The 13,940-nt window shown below is 40.7% G+C and overlaps 1 protein-coding gene across 1 annotated transcript in view; it reads right to left on the bottom strand.

Moving 5' to 3' along the window:
• SCAI (suppressor of cancer cell invasion) overlaps positions 1-13,940 on the bottom strand; it is a 184,791-nt gene that overhangs the window by 60,868 nt on the left and 109,983 nt on the right. The window lies entirely within an intron of this gene.

The following is a 13,940-nucleotide window of genomic DNA, read 5'->3' as shown; positions in this document are numbered from 1 at the left end:
CATTGCACTCCAGTCTGGGTGACAGAGTGAGACTCCAACTCAAAAAAAAAAAAAAAAAAGATGCAATGGAATAAATATAATGACAGGAGATATAAAGGAAGCTATTTGAGTCCCAAGGACTGGATCTTCAGTGAGAAAAGGCTTCTAGGGAAAGTAAAAAATGTTTAAGTTAAGAATTCAAGGAAGAGCCAGGCGCAGTAGCTCATACTGTAATTACAAAACTTTGGGTGATAGACACGAGAGGACTGCCTGAGCTCAGAGATTTGAGATCAGCCTGAACAACATGGTGAGACCTCGTCTCCGCAATAAATTAAAAAATCAATTAGGCGTGGTGGTGCATGCTTGTGGTTCCAGCCACTTGGAAGGCTGAGGCGGAAGGATTGCCTGAGACCAGTAGGTTGAGGCTGTGGTAGCCATGAGCATGCCACTGCACTCCAGTCTGGGTGACAGAGTGAGATTCTGACTCACAAAAAACAAAAACAAAAAAAGAATTCAAGGAGGAGTAGAAGACTATAGGAAGGAAAAGATGGGGTAAAAAGAAGAGCATTCTTTGTCTTGAAATCTCATTTTTCTGTTATTAGTATAATCTGGTTGGCTTTCTCACGCTTACTGTTTGTCATATCTTTTTTCATCTTTCTTCTTTCAATTACCTGTGTCTATTTAAATTCATCTCTTGAAGACAATATACATTTAGGTCCTGATTTTTTATCTACTTTGGCTATCTCTGCCTTATACCTGATACAGTTAGGCCAATACGTGTAATGATATTACATTAAGTCCTCTACACACAAACCTTCATGTTGCGAACTTTCAAAGTGTGAATGTGTTTGTATGTCCAATCACGTAAATTAGTTCATGAGTCTGACGTACATTGTCACATGTGCACATCTTCTACAAGTGGTTGTGCTTTTGTGTACTTTGCTGTAGAGTACTATATAGAGTACAGTAGTACAGTATCTTTATTTCAAGTCTAGGATGCCTGGAAGCAAGCACAAAAGCAGCAGTAGATATAATTGAATTCACCAAGGAACCAGAACCTGTGCCATCAACATCAGGTGTGAGTGAAATTGTAGCTTGCCCTCTGTCTCCTACCACGGATCCTTTACCTCTATCATTTCTTAGCTTCTCTCCCTCCTTTAGTCAGTAACTCACTTGATGCCAGCCCCTGTATGCCAGCTGTTGTACTCTACTATACTATTGAACTTTTCAAGGTACTGTACTTTAAGATTAAAAATGTTTTATTTTTTGTGTTTGTTTTTATGTATTACTTATGTGAGCATTATAAACCTATTTACAGCCAATTGTGTTAGCTGAGTATCTAGGCTAACTTTCTTTGTTGAACTTAAGAACAAATTAGACTTACGGACGTGTTCTCGGAACAGAACTCGTTTGTATGTAGGGGACTTACTGTATTGCTTTGGATAGGTTTGTGCCTACCATCTTGCTATTTGTTTCCTATTTTTTCCTTCTCTTTCTGTGTTCCTCTGTTGTTCCTTTCTTTCTTTACTTTTGGTGAATCAAATAATTTTTTAGTGTTCCATTTTACAACTATTGGCTCCTTAGTTATACCTCTTCCTTGTTATTGTTCTTTTAGTAGTTGCAAGAAGTAGCAATATGCATTCTCCAACTTATCAAATGCCGTTTACAATCAATATTGTACCTGTTTATGTCCGACACTTTACAGTCCACCCTTATCAATTCAAACCTGACATTTCCAACCTCCACTTTCTACTCTGTATCCCATATCACAAATACAATAGCCTTACAGCATTTACAGATGTTCAACATTTTTCCATAATAAAATTTAAAAAGTTCTTTGACCCATAAGTTATTTAGAAAAATGTCTAGTAACTGACAAATTTATTATTACTATTGTTTTTATTTTTAAGGGACAAAGTCTCATCATGTTGCTCAGGCTGGACTCAAACTCCTGGGCTCAAGCGATCCTTCCACCTTAGTCTCCTGAGTAGGTGGAACTATAGGTATGCACTGATGTGCCTGGCTATTCATTTTTTTAAACTTTGTTTTACTCATTTTTAATGGAATAACACCATGGTTAGAAAATATATACTTGAAAATTGGCTGGGTGCAGTGGCTCAAGTCTGTAATCCCAGCACTTTGGGAGGCCGAGGTGAGGGGATTACCTGAGCCCACATCTCTACAATAAATAAAAAAATTAGTAGGCGTGGCAGAGCACGCCTGTAGTTCCAGCTACTTAGAAGGCTAAGGTGGAAGAATAGCCTGAGCACAGCAGATAAACGCTGGGGTCGCCATGAACGTGCCTCTGCACTCCAGCCTGGGCAACGGAGTGAGACTCCAACTCCAAAAAACAAACAAAAAACAATTATGGAGTACATTTCCATCCTTAATAATACTTGCTGCCTTAAATATAACTAATATACACATAACTATATCAGTACTTCTTCCTCTTAGCAGCTGTCTCATTTATCTTTATGTATTTATTCTTTCTCAAGGATCTCTCATAAACAGTATATAAACAGCTATTTTCTAAAACAGGAATACCCATCATCTCTTTTAACTGAGAAATTTAGATCACTTTTACTACCACCATCTTTGAACTTGTTTCTACTTTATTATTTTGTTCTATTTATACTTTTGGGGGTATGTCTTCCTTTCCTGCCTCCATTATAATGATAATCATTTTGTCATCCATTTTCCCCCTTCTACCTGTTCTGAAGTTACATATTCTCCTTCGTTCTTTTCTATTTTTTAGAGACAGGGTCTCCCTTTGTTGCCCAGACTGTGCAGTGCAGTGGTGTAATCACAGTTCACTGCAGACTCCAACTCCCAAGTTAAAGCAATCTTCCTACCCCAGCCTGAGTAGCTGGGACTTCAGACATGTTAGTATGCCTAGCTAATGTTTATGTTTTTTGACAGAGACGGTGTCTCACTATGTTGCCCAGGTTGGTCACAAATTCCTGGTCTCAAGCAATCCTCCCCCCTCAGCCTCCCAAAGCACTCCCAGCCTTAATCAAACATTTTTTTTATTACTTTTTTTTTTTAGCTTTTAATTTTTTTATTTTAAAGATGTGGGGTACAATTCAGGTTTAAGTATACAAATGCTCATTATGCAGGTACCCTTGTTGATAAGGTATGCACCCCTCCCCCAGCAGATTCCCACTACTGCCAATCTCACCTCTTCCCACCCCACCAGTTTCCCACTGCCAATCCTTTTCTTTTCTTTCTTTTCTTTTTTTTTTTTTTTTTGAGTTGGAGTCTCACTCTGTCGCCCAGACTGAAGTGCAGTGGCCGCTCCCAGCCACTGCAGCCTCGACCTGCTGGGCTCCAGCGATCCTTCCGCCTCAGCCTTCCAAGTAGCTGGAACCACAGGCATGCGATACCACGCCTGGCTAATTTTTGATTTACTGCAGAGATGATGTCTCACCAAGTTGCCCAGGCAGGTCTCGAACCCATGGGCTCAAGCAATCCACTCACCTCAGCCTCCTAAAGCGCAGGATTACAGGCTGAGCCACCGAGCCCGGCTCAATCCTTTTCTTATAGTATTACAATAATTGTTCAAGCTCTGCTTATGAGTGAGAACATGTGAGACTCAGTTCTTTGTTTCTGTGATACATCATTCAGTATTATAGACGCTAAGTCCATCCTGGTTACTGTGAAGTTCACGATTTTGTCCCTTTTTATGACTGCATAATATTCCATCGTGTACACGTACCACATTTTAAAAATCCAATCCTCTTGTGACGGGCAGCACAGTTGGTTACATGTTCTTACCATTGTGAACAATGCTGCAATAAACATATGTGTGCAGGCATCTTTTTCATAGAGTGATTTGAGTCCCTCTGGGTATATTCCCAGTAGGGAGATTATGGGGTCATATGGGAAGTCGATTTTTAGATCTTTTAGGAATAGCCACAGAGGCTGTTTTCCACAGAGGCTGTACTAGTTTACAATCCCACCAACAGTACAGAAGTGTTCCCTTTTCCCCACATCCTCTCCAGAATCTGTTTTTTGAGTTACTGATGATGGCAAATCTCACTAGAGTGAGGTGGTATCTCAGTGTAGTTTTAATTGGCATTTCTTTGATGACTAGCAAGACTGAGCATTTTTTCATGTATCTGATGGCTGCTCATGTCTTATTTTGAGAAGTGTGCTGCTCATGTCGTATTTTGAGAAGTGTCTATTCATATCTTTTGCCCACTTGGTAATGGGGTTGCTTGTTTTTTTTTTTTTTGGTACATTTGAGTTCTTTGTAGATCCCAGATGTAGGCCTTTGTCAGACATAAAATTAGCAAATATTTTTTCCCAGTCTGTCGGCTGTCTCCCTGCTCTCTCGATGGTTTCCTTGGCATTGTAGAAGCTTGTCAGTTTGATGAGGTCCCACTTCTCTATCTTATCTCTTATGGCATGGGCACTTGGGGTTTTGAACAGGATTTGGTTGCCAATTCCAATTTCCATAAAGGTGTCTCCTGCGTTTTCTTCCTTTGTTTTTTTTTTGAGTTGGAGTCTCACTCTGTCACCTAGACTGGAGTGCAGTGGCATGCTCCCAGCCACCGCAGCCTTGACCTGCTGGACTCTGGCAATCCTTCCGCCTCAGCCTTCCAAGTAGCCGGAATTACAGGCATGCGCTACCACGCCTAGCTGATTTTTTGATTTATTGTAGAGATGAGGTCTCGCTCCCCAGGCGGGTCTCGAACCCAGGCTCAGGCAATCCACTCACCTCAGCCTCCCAAAGGCGCGGGATTACAGGCTGAGCCACTGAGCCCGGCTTGCATTTTCTAAGGTTCTTAGAGTTTGAGGTTTTATGTTTACGTCTTTGATCAATTTAGAGTTGATTTTTGTGTATGGTAATACGTAGGGGTCTTGTTTTAATCTTTTGCATGTGGTCAGCCAGTTTTCCCAGCACCATTTACTGAATAGGTTCTCCTCTCCCAGTAGTTGGCAGTAGAGACCTTGTCGAAGATGAGGTGGTTGAGAAATTGAGGTTTTGCTTCGGGAATCTCTATCCTGTTCCATTGGTCTATATGCCTGTTCTCGTACCAATACCAGGCTGTTTTGATTATTATAGCTTTATAATAAAGCTTAAAATCTGGGAGTGTGATGGCTCCTACTTTTTTTGTTTTTCGTTTTCTAAGGATTGTTTTGGCTATTCGTGGTTGTTTATGTTTCCATATGAATTCCTGTATTGATTGTCTTTTACAGGTCTGAGAAGAATGCTGCTAATAATTAATGGGTATTGTGTTAAATCTGAAGATTGCCTTGGGTAGGATGGACATCTAAACAATGTTGATTCTTCCAATTCATGAGCATGGAATATTTTTCCATTTGTTTGTGTCATCTTTGATTTCTTTGAGCAGTGTTTTGTAGTTTTTGTTGTAAAGGTTTGTCACGTCTCTGGCTAGGAAGATGCCAAGGTATTTCATTTTTTGTGTGGCTATAATGAATGAGATTGTGCTTTTTATTTGGGTTTCTGTTTGTTTATTGTTGGTGTATAGAAATGAGATTGTCTTAGTCCTTTATCAGTGCAAGGAGGTTTTTGACAGATTCCCTAGGGTTTTCGAGGTATAGCATCATGTTGTCTGCAAAGAGAGAGAACTTAACTTCCTCTTTTCCTATTTGGATATCCCTGATCTCCTTCTCTTGTCTGATTGCTCTAGCTAGGACTTCCAAAACTATTTGAAAAGGAAGGGTGAAAGTGAGCATCCATGTCTCTTTCCGATTTTTAGAGGAAATGGTTCCAATTTCTGTCTGTTTAGCATATGTTGGCTGTGGGTTTCTCGTAGATGGCCGTCACCATTTTGAGGTATGTTCTATCTATGCCTAGATGTTCGAGGGTTTTTATCAAAAGAGGTGCTGGATTTTATAAAAAGATTTTTTTACGTCTAATGATATAATCACGTGGTTTTCATTTTACATCTGCTTATATATATATATATATATATATATATATATATTTTTTTTTTTTTTTTTTTGAGTTGGAGTCTCACTCTGTCGCCCAGACTGGAGTGCAGTAGCCGCTCCCAGCTACCGCAGCCTCAACCTGCTGGGCTCTGGCGATCCTTCTGCCTCAGCCTTCCAAGTAGCCGGAATTACAGGCATGTGCTACCACGTCTGGCTGATTTTTTGATTTATTGTAGATGAGGTCTTGCTGCCCAGGTGGGTCTCGAATCCGCGGGCTCAGGCAATCCACTCACTTCAGCCTCCCAAAGGCACGGGATTACATGCTGAGCCACCAAGCCCGGCTTTGCTTATATATTTAATTACATTTATGGTCTTACGAATGTTGAACCAGTCCTACATCCCGGGGATGAAGCTTACTTGGTTGTGGTGGATGATTTTTGAGATGTGTTATTGAATCTGTTTTGCTTGGATCTGTTGAGAATTTTACCATCTATGTTCATCAAGGATATTGGCCTGTGTTTCTCTTTCTTTGTTGAATCTTTACCTGGTTTGGGTATCAATATGATGTTAGCTTTGTAAAATTATTTGGGGAGAATTCTCTCTCTCTCAATTGCCTAGAATACTTTCAATAGGATTGGTATCAGTTCCTTTTTGTATGTTTTGTAGAATTCTGCTAGAAGGGTATCTGATCCAGGGTCTTTTTTTTTTTTTTTTACAGGTAGTTTTCTTATGACACAGTCAATTTCCTGGACTGTTACTGGTGTATTTATGGTCTTGATTTCATCTTGTTCCAACCTGGGGAGGTTGTGTGATGTTAGAAAGTCCTCCATTTTCTTTAGGTTTTCAAGTTTGTTTCCATACAAGTGTACGTAGTAGTCTCTGATAATGTTTTGTATTTCCTCGGGTTCAGTTGTTATTTCATATTTTGCATTTCTGATTGTATTTATTTTAGCTTTTTCTCTCTTTTTCGTGGTCAGTCTAACTAGGGGACCATCAATTTTGCATATCCTTTCAAAGAATCAGTTTTTGTTTCATTGAGTTTTTTGTATTATCTTTTTATCTTCTATGTCCTGAATTTGGTCTTTTATTTTGGTGATCTAGATTCTTCTGAAGTTAGGGTTTTGATGTTCTAGGTTTTCCAGCTCCCTCAGGTGGTTTGTTAGGCTGTTAACTTGTGATCTTTCCATTTTCTTCATATGTGTTTGTAGATATGAATTCCCCTCTTAGTACTGCTTTCATGGTATCCCAGAGATTTTGGTAAGATGTTTGTTCATTTCCATTTGTTTCCAAATATCTTTTAATCTCTGTTTCGATTTCCATGTTGACCCAGGAGTTGCTTAACATCATGTTGTTCAGTGTCCATGTCTTTGTGGGTTTGGGGGAACATTGTAGGTACTGCTATTTATTTTTATTCCACTGTGGTCAGAGAAGGTGCATGGCAGAATTTCAATCTTATGACATTTGTTTATGCTTGATTTATGTCCGAGGATGTGGTCGATCTTAGAGTAGGCTCCATGTGGTGATGAGTAGAATGGATATTCTGTGGTTGTTTGGTGGACTGTTCTGTAGGTATCAATTAAGTCCATTTAGTCAAGCATCACATTGAGGTTCTAGATCTCCTTGTTGACTTTTTGTTTTGATGATCTGTCTGGGGTTGTGAGTGGGGTATTTAAGACCCTAGCTATGATAGTGTTAGTGTCAATATCATTTTAAAGTTTATTTAGAAACCGCTTTATGAAAGTTGGTGCTCCTATGTTGGGTGCCGATATGTTTAGGATGGATATTTCTTATTGATGGATCAAACCTTTTAGTATTATGTAGTTACCTCCTTATCTTTCTTAATTTTTGAGAGCTTAAAGGGCATTTTGTCTGATATTAAGATTGTGACTCCTGCTTTTTCTTGTGTTCCGTTCGCCTGAAATTTTGTTTCCATTGCCTGACTTTGAGTCAGTGAGTGTCCTTTCTGTTGAGATGATTCTCTTGGAGACAATATATTGCTACCTCATGATATTTTATCCATTTTTCCATTTCATGCCTTTTCAGTGGTGCATTTAGTCCATTCACATTCAAGCAAATAATTGAAATGTGAGAGTTTATCCCTGTCATGAGGTTCTTATAGAGTTTGTTATTGTTGTTGCTGTATGTTTTTTTCTTTTGATTTTTGTATTGATTCATGTGTGTTTTCAATCTTTTTCCTGCATTCTTGGGAAGGGTGTTGTGGTTCTTTTTTTCCTTTCTTCTATGTTTAATGTTTTCTTAAGTGTTTCTTATAAAGCTGGTCTGGAAGCAGTGTAAGCTCTTAAGGATTGAATGTGTGGGAAAGATTTTAATTCTCCATCACTGATGAAGCTTAGCTTAGCTGGGCAGGTTATTCTTGGTTGAAATTGTTTATCCTTGAGAAATTTAAAGATTGGGCTCGAATCTCTCCTAGTCTGAAGCACTTCTGTAGATAAGTCTGCAGCTATTCTAATTGGTCTTACCCAGTAGGTAGTCTAACCTTTCTCTCTTGCTGTCTTTGGAAATTTTTTTTTATACCTACTTTGTGTTGGCAAATTACCATGTGTCTAGGAGCTGGTCTTCTCATTTGTTGTCTTGCAGGGGTTTCTGAATCTCTTGTGTTTGAATGCTCACGTCACTGAGGAGATGAGGGAAGTTTTCTTGGATAATTTCATGGAATGTTTGTTTCAGGGTGGTCTGTCTCTTTTTCTGCCTCAGGAACTCCAACAAATCTAAGGTTTGCACTCTTGAAATAATTGCTCATCTCTTGAAGGTTTTGTTGTGTCTGTTTTTTTTTGAGTTGGAGTCTCACTCTGTTGCCTGGACTGGAGTGCAGTGGCCGCTCCCGGCCACCGCAGCCTCGACCTGCTGGGCTCCGGCGATCCTTCCGCCTCAGCCTTCCCTGTAGCCGGAATTACAGGCATGTGCTACCACACCTGGCTGATTTTTTGATTTATTGTAGAGATGAGGTCTCCCTGTTCAGGTGGGTCTCGAACCCGTGGGCTCAGGCAATCCACTCACCTCAGCCTCCCAAAGGCATGGGATTATAGGCTGAGCCACCGAGCCCAGCTTGTTCTGTCTTTTAAAGCTTCTTTTCTATGTTGTGTGTGTGTGTGTGTGTGTGTGTGTGTGTGTGTGTGTGCTGGAGTCTCACTCTGTCGTCCAGACTGGAATGCATTGACCGCTCCCAATCACCGCAGCCTTGCAGTCGCTCCAGCGACCCTTCCGCCTCAGCCTTCCAAGTAGTTGGAACTACAGGCGAGCGCTACCACATCCGGCTTTTTTTTGGATTTATTGTGGAGATGAGGTCTCACCAAGTTGTGCAAGTGGGTCTCAAACCCGCGGGCTCAGGTAATCCACTCACCTCAGCCTCCCAAAGTGTGGGATTACACACTGAGCCACCAAGCCCAGCCCTTTTCTATGTTTTTGACAGTTTAGGTAAGTTCCATATTTTGGTCATAAAGCTCTGAGATTCTTCTTCTGCTCGGCTAATTCTGCTTTCCAGGCTTATTAGTTTGTTATTTATTTCATTCGCTGTATTCTTTATTGCTGTTATCTCAGTTATCAACTCCTTCATTCTTTCCTCTTGTCTCTCCTCAATTCTATTTATTCTTTCTATAAATATCTTGATATCTGGGTTTGTGGCTTGAGAGCAGTCATTCTGGGGGCTCTTCATTGTTTGCATTCCAAAGTCTGTATTCTCAGTGTCTCACCTCCCAGGGGTCTATGTGAGACCTATATTCTTCTTTTGATTTTTCTTTATTTGTGTAGATTTTCCTCCCTCCTATTGCTTTTTTCTTTTTTTTAATCTCTTCTTTAATTCTGTTGTTCAGTGATGGGGGTAGTTTTACTTGTTTGCTCAATCTCCTATTCTGCCTTAGGCAGATCCTCTGGCTTATTCAATTCTGAATCTAGAGTGTGGGTGGGGGACTATACTTTTTGCAGTTTTGAGATTTAATTTAGGGGGAGCTGTAATTCAGAAACTATCTACAGATCCCAGTATCCACTGACAGGTGTGTGGGCCCCCTGGAACCCACTTCCCACTGCCTTATAATCTTTCCATGCAGTGAGGGCTATAAGTTTGCTCCCTGAAAGCAAAATGAAGTAAGAAAAAGGAAAATAATGGAAAAGTGGAAGGAGGGGGACGAGAGGAAGGTGGAGATTTAGAAGAATAAGAGGGAAAACACACAGGTGTACCAACTAACAAATGAAAAGAGACACAAAAAAGGACAGAAAAGACTTAAAAAAACTAAAACATACAGACAATCATACAAACACACAAACCAACAAAAAAACCCTTATTGATATACTGTCCCTCAAAAATACCCATATACACACAGGAAGTCTAAAAAGTACAGCAATAAAATAACAGAAACAAAGCAAGTATGAAAACGTAATCAAAAACAGAAAGAAAAAGGAAAAAAAAAACCTAATACAAGCAAACAGAAAAAAAACAAGCAAAACAAATAGACAATCTAAAAAATAAATTTGCCCTGAGGTTGTTCCTGTAATTCCAACTTCCCTTCAGCTCTGGTCTCCAGCCCCTCCCCTCTGCTCTCAACACAGGCTGGCAGGGTTGCTCTCAGAGTGGGTCAGATACCCCATGGACTACTGCGGGAGGAGGGTGGATCAGATCTGGACTCACTTGGCTTGCTGCCTATCAAGGTTCCCACTCAGATCTAATGTGTCTGTGTCTGATCCTGCATTGGGAAGGAGTGTTTGTCTCTCTGAGTTTGATGAGATTACCTCTAGGTCCCAAGTTGGACACTGGGTGGACCTGGGTGGGGCAATGTAGATCTCTGCCTGGTCTGGGACAGAGAAAATGGCTCCAGTTGGCGTTTTCTCACCAGTAGTGGGGCTCCTCTCCAGCTCTCCCTGATTTCTCTCTACCATTCTGATCTGGGGCTCCAGCTACTTTACTGTCACAGGTGATGGTGTGAGCCAGGCACCAGGTGATGAGAATCAGCTGTATTCCACAGGCTTTTCTCAGGAGAGTCCCAAGAATAGCAGCAGATACTGCTCGCCAGTGGCTCCAATCTCAGGACAGTGGGGGGCTGCAGTCACCTCTGGAGGAGAGCCCTGGGTGCATGAACTGGAATCTCCCCTCAGACGAACTTTCACTCACTCACCAGCATACACCCACTCATGCAGAGTCTTTATGGACACTTGCTTTTGCAGAGACTCTCACAGTCTGACCTGTCCCGTCACCATCTTGACAGAAATCCCTGCCTTAGTCGTTTTGAAGTGAAAAATTTCGTGGCATTTACAATGTTGTGCAACCACACCTCTAGCTAGTTCCAAACCATGTTGTTCATCACCCCAAAAGGAAGCTCCATCCCCATTAAGCAGTCACTCCTCATTTGCCCCTTCCTCTAGGCCCTGGCAACCACTAGTCTGACTTCTGTCTCTATGAATTTGCCTGTTCGAGACATTTCATGGAAATCAAATCACATAAATATGTGGCTTTTGTGCCTGGTTTCTTACAGTCAGCATCATGTTTTGGAAGCTCATCCACATTGTAGCATACGTCAGTGCTTCACTGCCTTTTTTGTTGTTTTTGTTTTTTATTAGAAATGAGGTCTCGTTATATGACTCAGGCTGGTCTCAAGTTATGCTCCTGCCTCAGCCTTCCAAAGTACTAGAATTATAGGCATGAGCCACTGTGCCCAGCCTTTCCTTATATTCTTTGAAAATAATTTTCTTGGCCAGGCATAGTGGCTCACACCTGTAATCCCAGCACTTTGGGAGGCAGAGGTAAGAGGATTGCCTGAGCCCACAGGTTTGAGACCAGCTTGGGCAACATGGAGAGAACTCGTCTCTACAATAAATCAAAAAATTAGCTGGGTGTGGTGGTACACACCTGTGGTTCCAGCTACTTGGAAGTCTGAGGTGGAAGGATTGCCTGAGCCCTGCAGAAAGAGGTTGCGGTGGTCATGAGCATGCTACTGCACTCAAGCCTGGGCAACAGAGTGAGACTCTGACTCAAAAAAAATTAGCAAGCAAACTTTACTTACTCTATGCTTCTTCTGAACAATAAATGAATCTTATTATAATGGTTCAATTCTTTTTGTTGTTGTTGTTGGCATCTCACTCTGTCACCCAAACTGGAGTGTAGTAGCATGCTCACAGCTATCGCAGCCTTGACCTGCTGGGCTAAGGCGACTCTTCCACCTCAGGCATCCAAGTAGCTGGGTCTACAGGTGTGAGTCACCACAACTGGCTAATTTTTTGATTTACTGTAGAGACAAGGCTTCACCAAGTGGCCCAGGCTGGTCTCGAACTCCTGGGCTCATGCAATCTTTTTATCTCTGCCTCTCAAAGTGCTGGGACTACAGGCATGAGCCACCATGCCTGGCGGTTTCATTCTTTATATCCCTTTTTTCTTTCACGTTAATATTATCCAGATTTAGTCACATTTTATTTCAATAACTTCAATTAGCAATTAACATAATAATTACCATTCCATAAAGTCCATGTTTTAGGACATAAAGGGATAATTTTTTTCTCCCTAATTCTTCTTGTATATCATCCCTTGCTTCTAGTTTCCATTTTCCTTTTCCATTTTCCTCTTCCTTTTTCTTTTATGTCACTCAAACCAACCAACTCCCTCCAAAGTCATCACAGCAATGATGAACAATAATGAACAAGAGACTTCCTTACTTTCTTGATAACTAAGTTGTCCATTTAAAGCAATGCTTGTTCTATTTTACCCAGCATTTCTATGTATTTTGGAACAGACAGTATTTTAGGTCATCTAGCCTAACATGTTGTCAGAAGTGGAATTAAAAGCAGAAGGAAAATTAGTCAAAAGATAATGTCATTTCATATATAAAATAAGAATGACTAATGTCATTAATTTTTTTTTTTTAAAACAAGGTTTCTATACATCTACATCATGAATTATACAACCAGCAAACTTCTATAAAGGGCCAGAGAGTACATATTTTAAACTTTGCAGGCCACATTCGGTGCCTGTAGCACAGTCATCATTTCCTTTTTCACAACACTTTGAAAATGTTAAAAAAAAATTCTAAGCTGCCACATAGTGCAAAAACAGGCCACAGACCCAATTTGGCATGCAGGCAGGCCACAGTTAGCCTATATATACCTCTCTCTGTCTGTCTGTCTGTCTCTCTCTCTCTCTCCCCCTCCCTCTCTCTCTGTATATATATATAAAATACACATTTAATATATATTACATATTTACAATAATGTACATATATTAAAATAAGCATACAGAAGTGGGTGGGTGCATTCTATTTTGGAAGCCTCTGTGTTGAACTGCAGCAAAGCATAGATAAAAGGCATCAGTGCTGTTCATTCATACACATGAGAAGTTATCTCAATCATGCCTGGTAACATGAACCACAGCTGACAGCCTACTGGCTGACTCCATATCAAACTGCAGAAGAAAAAGTGTAGCACTTGCTGGAGGAGTTCATCTCAAGCCCACTTTATCATCAACATTACCATTACAAAGTATCAAAGCCTTCAACTTTACATTTATATTTCCCATGTTAAAAATAAAAAAATAAAATAAACTTTGATGCTCTCACCACTAATACTGACATCTTAATTGTGCTCTTAAGAAACTTCTGAACTCGAGAATTCCAGCCTTGTTCAACCTGCAAGACCCACTACTTATAAGACACTTAACTCTTTACACATTCACTTAGGAAACTGTTTTCCCAGTGGGAAACCGCAACATGTCCCCACATCCTCATTTACTCAGAAACTTCACTTTCTCCATATCTCTGACCAGGTTCTGTTTTGTCCATTTGTACCAGTGTCAGGTTTGCAGGTCCTAGTATGAGTAGCAGGAAGGCCCCAGGGAATGAGACATTATGAGAGTTGCCTATGCTTAGTGATAAGCATAGTCTTTGAAGATTGCTGTATCAGTCTACTTATTCCTCCTGGTCTCAACATAGTCCTTAAATGCTGAACCAGTGTAGAGAGAACTTGCTCCTTTTGAGGAGAAAAGATTTTTGGCTTATAAATGAACCCTGAGCCGGGCTCGATGGCTCAGCCTGTAATCCTGCGCCTTGGGAGGCTGAGGTGAGTGG

This window comes from Carlito syrichta, unplaced genomic scaffold (assembly GCF_000164805.1).
Source record: "Carlito syrichta isolate Samal-C Ts95f unplaced genomic scaffold, Tarsius_syrichta-2.0.1 Scaffold301887, whole genome shotgun sequence".
NCBI classification, from domain to species: domain Eukaryota; kingdom Metazoa; phylum Chordata; class Mammalia; order Primates; family Tarsiidae; genus Carlito; species Carlito syrichta.
The sequence above is the reverse complement of the archived record's forward strand: the minus strand, read 5'-3'. Positions and strand labels throughout refer to the sequence as shown.